The sequence below is a fragment of the Acomys minous genome (genome assembly GCF_964271855.1).
Source record: "Acomys minous genome assembly, chromosome: 4".
NCBI lineage: Eukaryota > Metazoa > Chordata > Mammalia > Rodentia > Muridae > Acomys > Acomys minous.
In genome coordinates, this window is record NC_140486.1 from 126,452,989 (window position 1) to 126,466,103 (window position 13,115).

Sequence of the window (13,115 nt, forward strand, 5' to 3'; positions counted from 1 at the left end):
TACTTCCAAACATCAATATGTAGAATTATGATGGAAATTTAGTGATTTGTTGAATTCTTTAGACACAGTGGCCGAAGTGTAGCTTTTTGAAAGGTAATTTTTTAAAGTAAGATCTACAAAATGTCCTTGATGATTCTCTACAAAAAGACTGTCAGAGCAGAGTGGGTACAAAGATGAGTACAAAGAACCTTCCAGATCCAGTTGTTGTTAGAAATGTAACAATTAAAGAAATAAGGACCAATAATTAGAGAGAGAGGGAGGGAGAGAGAGAGAGAGAGAGAGAGAGAGAGAGAGAGAGAAAGAGAGAGAGAGAGAGCGAGCACAATGGGGGGTTTGAGGAGGGAAACGGAGGAAGTAAAATAATGTAAGTATATTTTAATTTAAAAACGTTTAGAAAGAAAAATGTGTTTTAGTCATGGACGCATAGGTTCCAGTTGTGGTAAGGAGAGATTTCAGGAGCGGAGCTCTTCAGCTCACAGCAAAGGGAGTCAAGTCAGAAAAGCACCAGGTCAAGGTAAGCCTTTCAAAAACTGCCCCTGGTGACCTGCTGTCTCTATCTGTCTGCTCCAGTGCTAAACCGTTGATTACATCAGAGCTGTCACCATCTGTCCTCCTCTGGAAATGCTCTCAGAGGTGTGAGAGGTGGCTTTACCAGTCTCAAAGGCATCTCTCAGTTCAGTCAGCTTGATCTTCGAGATTAGCCATCACCGAGGTCCTTCCACGGAGACGGGGTGGGGGTGGGGCTGTCATAAAATGAACAGCAATATAGACGCCCACAAAGTTCTGGGAAATGTAACTACTCTTCTTACCATACCTCATGGCTTTGTTTCCTCTTCACCTTTCAGTGCATTTAGGGACGTTCTCTGATTGGCTTAGGCCAGATCACATGTGTCCCTGAAGAACTCAGCAAAGCCTTCCCCCAAACAAAGGAAGTAGCAGTGGAGGGACCTGAGGCACAGGAAGCAAGCAAGCCTGAAGGGCAGTTACCAGAAGCATGACCTTGTAATGGATGGTATAAACAATAGGTGGTCATCACACCTCCTGCCCCTTAAAAGTCCACATAGGTTTGGATCTAACAATAGCAGCAGCTGAGTCCTATATGCTAAAAATCTCTATTTCTTTGCTTTTAATAGCTAAGTAGTATTCCATAGTGTAAATGTACCACAATTTCTTTACCCATTCTTCTACTGAGGGACACTTAGGCTGTTTCCAGGTTCTGGCTATTATGAATAAGGCTACTATGAACATAATTGAGCAAATCTTTTTGTTGTGTGCTGGAGCATCGCCCCATATTTGACCATGTCCCCCGGATGGGGAGGCCTGGTGGCACTCAGAGGAAGGATAGCAGGCTACCAAGAAGAGACTTGATACCCTATGAGCATATACAGGGGGAAGAGGTCCCCCTTAGTCACAGTTATAGGGGAGGGGAGTAAGGGGAAAATCGGAGGGAGGGAGAAATGGGAGGATACAAGGGATGGGATAATAATTTAGATGTAATATGAATAAATTAATAAAATATATTTTTAAAAAATCTCTATTTCATCCTTCCACGATATCGAACAATGGGCTTTCGGATTTCTAATGTACTTTAGTTAATTCCACAGAAAAAGCACAGTGTACTGACTTGACGATACCAGGGGGATGAAAATAGGAAACCTGATAATTACTTTCCGGAAGATTCTCTGCTAGACTTGACTATATATAGTTGTTGGAATAATTTTGGTCAAGCAGTCTGTTATAGGCTAGGGCATATATTTAGCATTTTGATGCATCTGTGAAAAGAGCCTTGTAATTTAAATGAAGCATTTTAAATATTTCGTATCTCTCCGTTAATTCTGGATCTGAATTTATCATAACATATTCTTGAAGCTGATTTCAATTTCATATTACTTTCAAAGGGCTTATTTTTAATCTTTAAAAATATAGGAGCGAAGGAGAAAGCACAAAAAATATTTGAGCCTGGAGGCACCGACACCATCCTGGAAGATGAGGAAGCCGCATCTGTCTATTTGTGTTTCAGAATGGTTAACACACTGAGACTCCAGAGGAACGTGTGGGTCTTTGTACCCAGTAGACGGTCAGCCAACACAGAGAAATTATTCAAGCCAGGAAACATTTAAAAGGATTCCACAAGGAGAGAAAGAAAGAAAGAGAAACAAGAAGAGACTTCAGACTGTGAAAGGTAAATATTGTTGAAGTTATGTGGAAGCACAGTCTATTAAAAAAAAAAAAAAGCAAGCAAAGAATAAGGCTGCCACAGGTAGAGAAAGAGTGTGTAGGTGTTGCTCTGTAACTCGGAGGTCGGTGGCAAAGCTACAGCTGCTGGGCGGTGAGAGACGCAGGTGGAGGAGACAACCGCCCTTGTGCCCACAGGCCAGGCTGCAGGGGCGGCTCTCCGGTGGGGCATCAGTAAATGCTTCTTCGGATTTATCCGGCTCTTATTTGCTACTTTAGTTTGTGCCACTGTTTGCGGGTAAACATTTGATCTGTTCTCGTCTAGGGACGTGCTTTCTTTTCCAGCTTCCCGCAATTCCACACTTAGCATTTCCCTGATGGGGCTAATGAATATCTCGCCCTCAGGCTTGGCTGCTGTTTCTCATCGCAAGGCTGTCTAAGCGTGGGTCGGTTTCATTTTCCGATATAATTCCCACCTGGCAGGGGACCTATTCTGAAAGATTCATCCCTCTATCCTCAGGTCATTAGGCCAGCTCCCAAACTAGAGCCCAAGCCCGAAGGTAAGATCTTTAAGCCATGAAGCTCTTCGCAAAGCGTAACTAAAAATCCCGTCGTGAAATAAAACAAATAGAATCTTGCATTGATTTTGTGTTTGTTCAGCCTGGGAAACAGTAGTCACCATAACGTATAAGCCCTGAAATCTCACAAAATTAGAGTGACTTGTGTTATTATTGTTGCAGTTTTCACTTGGTCTGTTTTTGTTTTGGGGGGTTTTGTTGTTGTTGTTGTTGTTTTGTTTTCTGTTTTAAACTCCCATCAGGTAGATTCCTGTCAGCATGTAAGTAAGTGGGTCAGAGGTGAGAAGGCAAAGTGGGAGAAAATTGTGGCCTATGCAACTTTAGGGAAGCAGACGTGCTACTTCTTGTACCAACTATTAATCTTGTTTTCATGTTTTCTGTTGGCTCATTGTTTTTTAACCTGAAATGCGTTTTGAACATGTATCTGAGAGACTATAGCGTTTTAAAATTCATACAAGATGTTTTATGGATGTGGGTTCTTCTAAAGCCTGCTTTTGAAATCAGCAGTTTACGCCTGAGGTTGCTCCACACCGAGGCTGTGTAGCTGTAGCACACACAGTAGACTGAACACAGTGTAAACTACCTTGACCTAGCGTCCTCTGCTGGCATGTGGGCTTTTACCCTAGGCTTTCAGTTTTTATTAACTAACAAATACTACACTACCAGTCTGAGCATTCTTATTGACTCTTTTTTTTTTTTTTTTTTTTTTTTTTTTGGTTACATGTTGTATGTCTGTGAGTGTGACAAGATATATGTAGGTATGCACATGGGGGTCAGAGGTCAACTTGTGGGAGTTGGTTCTCTCCTTCCACTGTGCTATCATGCACTCTTTCCCCCATTGGCCGGGCCCCTGTGCCTGGTCTCTGGTCATTGTAAAAGTCAGGCTGGCAGGTTCTAATTGTTTCTGTTGCTGTTACTTTACTTTGCCTTTTCACTCTTTTGAGATGAGGTCTGCTTATGCAATCCAGTCTGGTCAAGAACTTGCTGTGCAAGTGAGGCTGGCTTTAAACTCCCCACCTCCGTCTCCACCACAGCGGGATTCCAATTCTCTTGTAGGATCTCACAGCTCCTACTTTCACTTTCTATGCGTTCTGTTTTGATAAACAAAAGTTAGCAACTTAGAGGTCTTTATTTAGTCATGTCTCGTTAGTTTTGTTTAAAAATTAGTTTCAGGGGCTGGAGAGATGGCTCAGTGGTTAAGACAGCCGCCTGTTCTTCCTAAGGTCCTGAGTTCGATTCCCAGCAACCACATGGTGGCTCATAACCATCTGTAATGTGATATGGCGCCCTCTTCTGGCTTGCAGGAGTACATGCAAGGAGAGCACTGTATACATAATAATAAATAAACCTTTTTTAAAAATTAGTTCCCGACTTTAGTTCATATGTAAATTACTTTCTATCACTTCTAAAAGTTTTAAGGAATCTTGCTTTTTCTAATCTAAAGTTAAATCTAATTTTAGCTGACAGATCCTCCCTCTGCCCAATTCCGTCATTGGTGGTCTATCCTTTCCACTCTGGTTCAAATGCAGGTTCCATGTACGCCTGGTTCTGGCAGGGCTATCCATTCGGATTCTTTGGTCTTTATCTCTCTTTGTACTAATGTCATGTTATTTTTATTCCCAGTAATTAAAAATTATGATATATTTAAAAAGAATTACCATCATTTATGCATGAACCATCTTTATTCTGTATCCATTTAAGTAAACTCACCAGTGTCCATAGCAGTCATTGACAATGCACAGGACTGCATTTTCTTCTCACGCTATTGAATTTTCCTCTGCACAGACATGACCTCTCTGCGTATCTGGCTCTCTCTTCTTCTGTTTCATCAACATCTCCCTCACTTTCTTTCTTCAGTGTCTTTTAATAATTTCCGCAATAAAGTCTTGTAAGTTTTCTGCACACAAACTTCATACTATTACAGATACTACAAATGGCAGCTTTCTAAATTGCATTTTCAGCCATCTCTCTGTCTCTTTCTGTCTCTGTCTCTGTCTCTGTCTCTGTCTGTCTGTCTGTCTGTCTGTCTGTCTGTCTGTCTGTCTCTCTCTCTCTCTCTCTCTCTCTCTCTCTGTGTGTGTGTGTGTGTGTGTGTGTGTGTGTGTGTTGTGTGTTGTGTTAGATCATTGTGACTTAGTTCATTCCCCAACAGTGTAAGGCCTAGGCTGGACTTTATTCGCCGCAGGTAAACTGGCTGGGAAAAGCTCTGCCTTCTGCCCTTATTTGGAAGCCCAGCGGACTGTTTTTTTATTAAAGATACAGAACGATCGTTTTGCACACATGGCTTTGACAACCACCCTGAGGGACTGTAGTCAGAAGGGAAAGGATTTTGAAGAACAACAGCCAGGAGGTAAGGCAGACTGTGGGAAGATTACAGGCACTCCTGCCCACAGATACACACTAGGGAAACCAGGAAGGGTAAACATGCAGTGTTGTCTCTTTAAGGGAGAAATGTATAGCTGGTTTTGCCCAGAAGGCTGGGAATGTGGCTCATAGCCTGGTGACCTCTGCACTAACTGTACAGCCAGGCCACACCAATCCCCCAGACTCTTACCTTTATCTCAGTCAATGGATAAGCTCTATACCCACCCCCCCCCCCCCCCCGCAGCTTATCATGACCTTTGCTCACCTTGAGCATGGCTTCTTAGTTAATTCAAGGGACCTATCTTTATAGAAGGCGACACTTGTATTTTTACAAGAGTTTTGATGTAGTCCTGTCTTAAGCTTTGCTGTGCACACTCATCATCATTGGGGAATTCCCCCCAAATCATGGTGTCCTTAAATATACCTGAAATAAACTTGCCAGGGTCAAACACTCGAAGTTTGAACCAATGCCAACTACTGCGTAGTGTTGAACTGCCTTCTTCCTTCACTCAGACGAGTTCTCTGCTTGCCTTGGCGGTGGCAGAGACCCCCCCCACAATATCCCTAGTGTTTGTCATTACTGCTTTATCCCTCTGCACAAAACAAAGCAGCTAGGAGCTTTGAGGAGCCCCCTCTGCGTTCCTAAGCTGGGATATGCAATTCTAGAGGACCCGTGACTTACCACGTGAAGCTGTACCCCACTGCTCCCCAAGTGTATCCCCATGCTTTCCCCCACAGCTGCGCCATTGTTTCCATCTGCGCTCCTTCTACTCATGATCACGGAATCATGGCCAAAGCTGCCGTCTAGAAGCAGCTGAGCACCAACTTGTCATCTGGGCAACATCTGGGCACAAAAGAATCACCCTTTAGAGCTCCGCCTCGATGCCCAACTCAGCAAAATTGTGAGATGGCTTTAATCAGAGAACGAGAGACCTAGGATAAAACAACCAATCCGAAAGGTAGAGTTTGTAATAAGCTAAGGAAGGCCAAACAGCTGAAAGTTCAGAAGGTACATTGTCCAGCGCTTGGAGAAACATTGCTGCTCATGCCCAAGAGCGAGAAGACTCTAGAAAAGCTTTTTTTTTTCCTGCAACTGGAACAGGTTGCCATTACTGTGAGTTGGCTGGATGGGCTGTGGAATGGAAGATGGACATACAGCTGGGACATAGTGTAGCATTGAGGAACAAATGGGCTCCACAAAGACCAATTAGATCCTTCCTTAGGCTCTAAGTACATGCAACCTTGATGGTGGTCAAGAGACACAGGGGCATCGCAATACTCACTGAAAGAAAAGATTCTGTGGGAGTCGGAGTTCTATGAGCCACGTCTGGTGCTTGCTCCATTCAGCATGATGAGCCATCAGCCGGAGTGCATGAGCATCAGAGGGACCTGGGCACAGGCTGCTGCTGCATCCCTTCAGACTCCTATGCAAATGTCTCTTTCTGCCAATCTGAAACTGTGCCTTAAAGAGCAGGGGCATCCACAACACGCAGTTTCAGTCTAGAAAACAAACAAAAAAGGCCAGGCTCCTACTTAGGCTTTCTGTGCTAGTTAGAGAATTAATGGTGGTCAGATTAGAGCCACACAGACTATTGGAAGGAACTTTTTTTCTTTTTTTAAGGAGCTACCAGAGGATCCTGCATATTAGGATTTAATGAATAGGGAGCCAAAATAAACAAAGTAATTTGGTTGCTCTGTGATGAATGAGGCAAAGGTATAAATAGAAACAAAAGCTCAAGTCGTTGGCTCTGAGCCTAGCTCCTTCTTCAACACCCAGTTGAAGAAGCAGCAAATCCATTTATCTCGCTGTCCCCCAGCCTTCAGCAGCTGGACTTGTTCAAATGGCTGTTTTCTCCTTAGAGGAAGGTTTGTCACATCCTCCATCTCCTCCCTGATAGGATTGAAAGTCGCATTACCAGCAGATAACACCATCTTCATTCCTCCTCCAGGGGCCTGCTGGCTTCGGACATAAGTGTGAGCATTTGGTGGAGACCATAACCTGTGATCTGGGTTAAGTGTGACGTAGTTCCTTAAGTGTGTGCCTCCAAACAGCAAAGCATCCTCATCAAACACAGAAGGCTGCTGTTGGCTTTCCAGGATTGACTGTGACCCCAGAATCATGACACTTCACACTCCTTTGGAGGGCAAACTTGAACTTGCCTCTTGTTTTCATGTTTAGTGAATGTGTTTTTCCTCAGACACTTTGAGGCCATGCTATTTCTCACCCTGAGCCACACTTTAATGTGTTATCTGTGGAGTGCAAACAGCAGAGCTTTTTGGTGCCATTAAATTAGCTGTGCATTGGAGCCATGCAGCAAAGAAACCTTTGTGTTTTATTTCAGAGAGGCCCCATTGGGGGAAATGGTGGTCTTAAATTTGAACGGGTCTGTGGTACTATGGGGTGAGGGAGAAGGTCGTCTATTTGCGGGGCACCAAGTTTGATTTTAAATAATGTACTACACGAAGGTGGGTGTAGTTAAGTGACCATAAGAACTTGTCTGCTGAGACTCGGTCTCTCTACAGAGACTAGAGTGCACTAAGAATAAGAAAAAGAGATAGTTTCAAAAAGAAAAAAAAGATAAATTGTGTCAAGGAAGAAACCTCTTTCTCTTCTGCCCACGCTTTCAGGGTGGGCTCCACCAATGTTCCTGCAGGCCCTAGTCCACTGAGATGGCCCAGACAGGCTCTCAGAGGTTAGTGGGCACCTAGACCAATAGCTCAGTTTGCAAGTCAATGTAGAGTTTGATGTAGCACAATAATTGTTTCTCACAGAACTGTGTGTGTGTGTGTGTGTGTGTGTGTGTGTGTGTGTGCGCACACGTGCGCATGCCTGTGTGTGTGTATGTGTCTTGTGTCTATGTGTGTCTGTGTGCCTGTGTGTGTGTCTGTGTGTCTGTGTGTCTGTGTGTGTCTGTATGTGTGTATGTCTATGTGTCTCTGTGTATGTGTGTGTGTGCCTGTGTGTGTATGTGTCTTGTGTCTATGTGTGTCTGTGTGCCTGTGTGTGTGTGCCTATGTGTGTATCTGTATGTCTGTGTGTGTCTGTATGTGTGTATGTCTATGTGTCTCTGTGTGTGTGTGCCTGTGTGTGTATATGTGTCTTGTGTCTATGTGTTTCTGTGTGCCTGTGTGTGTGTGTCTGTATGTGTGTATGTCTGTGTATGTCTGTGTGTGTCTGTGTGTGCCTGTGTGTGTGTATGTGTCTTGTGCCTATGTGTGTGTGTGTGCCTGTGTGTGTGTGCCTGTGTATGTCTGTATGTCTGTGTGTCTGTGTATGTGTGTGTGTGTGTGTGTGTGTGTGTGTGTGTGTGTGTGTGTGTGTGTATGCCTGCCTAAGGGTTAGTTGTTATGATTAAAAGAAAGCCATCTATTTGAAATTATCCTAAAGTTTCTTGCTTTAGTTAACAAAACAACCAAGGCCAACCTCAACTTTTTATAATGATGATCATGATTTGAACCTTCACTGTTATTTCCATTCAGGACAGCTCCTTCTTTAGAGCAAACAGATGCTGCTCCGAGCCTATGCTCAGGAGCGTAATAAACGCTCAGGGAAACACTGCTCTGCATTAATGAATGGGTTGCATTATGCTTGGCTAGTAGTCTCTTGGCAATAGAGACGCTACTGGGTGTCATTATATTTGGATTTAGCTTTTGTGACCTTTGGAGGCTAGATAGCAGAGAAGAAAGAGAGGAAGACATATCTTACTGCGCAGACGATGCACACTGGGAGACAGGTTGCAAACAGCTCTTGGTTTCATCACATAAATCTCTTTGCCGCGGAGAGGTTGGAAAAATCTTAGTGATTCATGGGCACAGACTTTAATTTACTATTTTTCTCAGGTGCTACTGAGGATTGGTGGAAGGGAGCAACCTTATTACAAAAAGTACTGCTCTCATATTGGGGGTAAAGGAATATGACACATTACTGTTTAAAACAAAACAAAAAAACCAAAAACATCCCCCAAAAATCCCCAAACATAACAGCAGCAACAGAAACCAGATTCTTTTGTGCATAATTATAGACATGCCACGCAGTCCTGCTAATTCTCTTTTGAACCGCAGACAAACACCAAGACACAATTCTGATACTTTGAGCTGCTGTGATCTCGCTTACAGCAGAATAAATTGAAAGAAAATGCGTTCGTGTGTCTCTTTTTAATGAGCATTCATTGTGGGGCCTGGGGGGGGGGGTTCTATGTGAGTAACAAAATAGGCGGAGATGGATCCTATATCCAGTCTTGCTGTCATATTTCTGGGGTGGGGGCTGAGGTTCAAATGTAAAAGCCAAGTAGAAAGTCACTTTGGGCTGCCGTCTGTCCTTTGCGCCGCGTTAAAAGTAACCGAGCTTCGGGGTTGCTGTTCTGTTTCTGACAATGATGTGCAGTCCTGTCTCCCAGCGATGTGATGGAATCTTTTTGTTGTCGTTATGCCCAGTTATTCCTGGGGCATAATAGTCACTAAAATCCATGCACAGGCAGAGACTAGACCCCAAACATGGATGCTTTAAAACTCAGTGACACAGAGGCAGCCCTGTCAGCCATGCCCAGCCATGGGAAGTCCCTTAGAAAGTGATTTCTTTGTGTTCACAGTGCTGCAAGTCGCCCACACACCTGCAGGTAAGAGGTGTCCCTGGCACTGTTTGAAAGGACACAAGCCTGATTTCCCAAGGCCTTCCCTAAATAGAGCCCCTGCGTACAACACCTGAGCACTGGCCTAGACGCCCCTGCGTACCCAGGGTCTCAGGAACACAAATCACGCCGGCAAATAACACTTAACATGTAAATCGAGCCATGTGTCTGTTTTACTTCCAAGGACCTTGAAGCTAGGACTGGAATTAAGGAGATTATCTGGCCACCTTTTCTCTGCATTGAGGAAAAGAGTCAATAGTTGGAGCGTTTTCATGGAACCCAATATCAATGCAGGGCCTAGAGAAAGCGGTGGTTAAGGCATCTTGAAAGTCGTGAGGATGACACAAAAGAAAGTAGCTTCATATTGCCAAAAAGACTTGAAGGACACATTCACCATCTCTATTTCTTCGTATCAGGGAGAACATTCTAGACACTAGAATGTCTAGTCTAAATACTCAGGGTAATGATATACTTGGAAAAGGTCCCCATTTGTATAAGATAGGGTATAGTATTTAATTTTGTATGCAATACCATTTTCACTTGCATTTATTCAAATCTCATTAATTCTAAACCCATAAGCATTGTATTTGTGTTGCAAGCAAGCATATTAAAATATTAATTTTCCTTTTTACTTTTCCCATGTTTTTTTTCCCAAGCAAGTAAATAACCCCTTAATATTTTTTATGCTTCAAGGTGTTTTTGTAGATCCTAAAGCAAACCAGGATGTGAAGTCTGGTTTTCCATGCCTTTGTAAAGCCCTGACTTCTTTGAAGAAATACTATTGATATCTCAGAGGAAGGGAGGGGTGGGCTCCTGGGAACAGCTAGGTCTTGAGGTAGAACTATTCCCAATTTTCTGAGAAAGAGCCAGATTGATTTCCAAAGTGATTGTACAAATTTTCATTCCCACCAGCAATGGAGGAGTGTTCCCCTTTCTCCACATCCTCTCCAGCATGTGCTGTAACTTGAGGTTTTGATCACAGCCATTCTGACAGGTATAAGATGAAATCTCAGAGTCCTTTTGATTTGCATTTCCCTGATGACTAAGGACATTGAACATTTTTTTGTTTCTTGGTTATTAGTAATTCCTCTGTTGAGAATTCTGTTTAGCTCTGTACCCCATTTTTATATTGGGATATTTAGTTTGTGGTGCTTAATTTCTTGAGTTCTTTATATATTTTGGATATTAGCCCTTTGTCAGAAGTAGTGTTGATGAAGATCTTCTCCCAGTCTGTAGGCTGTCATTTTGTTCTGTTGACTGTTTCCTTTGCCTTACAGAAGCGTTTCAGTTTCATGAGGTCCCATTTATTAATTGTTGATCTTAGAGGCTGAGCTGTTGGTGTTCTGTTCAGGAAGTTGTCTCCTATGCCAATGGGCTCAAGACTCTTCCCCACTTTTTCTTCTAACAGATTTAGTGTGTCTGGTTTTATGTTGAGATCTTTAATCCACTTGGATTTTAGTTTTGTGCAGGTGATAAAAAAAAAAGGGTCTATTTGTAGTTTCTTACAAGTAGACCTCCAGTTAGGCCAGCACTATTTGTTGAAGATGCCATCTTCTTTCCGTTGTATGGATTTGGCATCTTTGTCAAAACTCAAGTGTCCATAGGTGTGTGGGTTGATTTCTGGATCTTCGATTCGATTCCATTGATCCACCTGTCTGTTTCTGTGCCAGCCCCTGACTGTTTTTATTACTGTTGCTCTATGGTACAACCTGAGATCAAGGATGGAGATTCCTCTAAAAGATCTTTTATTATATATGATTGTCTTAGTTATTTGGGATTTTTTGTTTCTCCGAATGAAGTTGAGAATTGTTCTTTCAAGGTCTGTAAAGAATTGCATTGGCATTTTGATAGGAATTGCGTTGAATCTGTAGACTGCTTTTGGTAAGATGTCCATGTTTACTATGTTGATCTTCCTGACCCATGAACATGGGAGATCTTTCCATCTTCTGATATCTTCTTCAATTTCTTTCTTCAGAGACTTGAATTTTTTTTAATACTTGCTTGGTTAGAGTTACACCAAGATACTTGGATTATTTAGTTTGTTGGTGTCTAATTTCTTGAGTTCTCTAAATATTTTGGATATTAGCCCTCGATCAGATGTAGGGTTGGTGAAGATCTTTTCCAAATCTGTAGGCTGCTGGTTTGTCTTATTGGTAGTGTTCCTTGCCTTACAGAAACTTTTCAGTTTCATGAGGTTCCATTCATTAATTGTTGATCTTAGAGCCTGAGCTGTTGGTGTTGTGTTCAGGAAGTTGTCTCCTGTGCCAATGAGTTCAGGGCTCTTCCCAAATTTTTCTTCTATTAGATTTAATGTATCCAGTTTTATGTTGAGGTTTTTGATCCACCTTGAGTTGAGTATTGTGCAGGATGATAAATATGGATCTATTGCACCATTTCTCCTCTTCCCTCCCCCAAATCCCTCTCATATACCCTGTCTTATTCTTTTTCAAATTCATGACTTCTCTTTTCATTATATACGTATATAAATATATAATTTTTTTCTTTTTTATTAATTCATTCATATTACATCTCAATAGTTATCCAATCCCTTGCATCCTCCCATTCCTCCCTCCCTCCTATTTTCCCCTTACTCCCCTCCCCTATGACTGTGACTGAGGGGGACCTCCTCCCCCCTGTATATGCTCATAGGGTATCAAGTCTCTTCTTGGTAGCCTGCTATCCTTCCTCTGAGTGCCACCAGATCTCCCCTTCCAGGGGACATGGTCAAATATGGGGCACCAGAGTTCGTGTGAAAGTCAGTCCCCACTCTCCACTCAACTGTGGAGAATGTCCTGTCCATTGGCTAGATCTGGGTCAGGGTTCGATGTTTACTGCATGTATATTCTCAATATAACCTGCCCAGTCTGTATAATGTTTCCTATATATATATATTTTCAGGGATGACTATTTGGTATTAGATAACCAATTAGTGTGGTCGTCTCTGGGGAAGACGATTTCTCCCACTCTCAGTATTTCTTACTGCCTGTAGTTCTTTGTGCAGAGTAGAGGCCTCATGAGCTTTCTCCATCCACGTTAGTGTGTCATTGCTGTTGCCATGTTTGTCTCATATTTAGGCAGTCATGTTGGTGAGACTTGACGCACGTAGCTTCTGACGTTACTAGAAAACACAGCAATCTCCCTGGTCTTCTGCCTCCTGCAATCATTCTGCTTCCTCTCCTGTAGTGTTTTCTGAGCCTTCGGTGTGAGGTGGTTGTAGGTTGACTAGGTTTCTAATACCAGGCATAGTTTCCCTCTAGTTTAACAAGTTTTAAGTCCAACTAGAGAGCAGTTGGTTACCGTGTAGGTGTGTGTGCCACTATTGCGTCCTTGGGCTTATAGCGCCATCATAGTTGGGTAGGCTGGTTCCCTT

The 13,115-nt window shown here is 42.8% G+C and overlaps 1 long non-coding RNA gene across 1 annotated transcript in view; it reads left to right on the forward strand.

Annotated features, from left to right (window-relative positions):
* The first annotated feature begins 1,951 nt into the window (after nucleotides 1–1,951).
* LOC311595462 overlaps nucleotides 1,952–13,115 on the forward strand; it is a 30,785-nt gene continuing 19,621 nt past the window's right edge. The window contains exons 1-2 of the long non-coding RNA XR_014778453.1: nucleotides 1,952–2,182; nucleotides 2,581–2,735. This is a non-coding gene — a long non-coding RNA (uncharacterized lncRNA). The remainder of the gene's footprint in view (nucleotides 2,183–2,580; nucleotides 2,736–13,115) is intronic.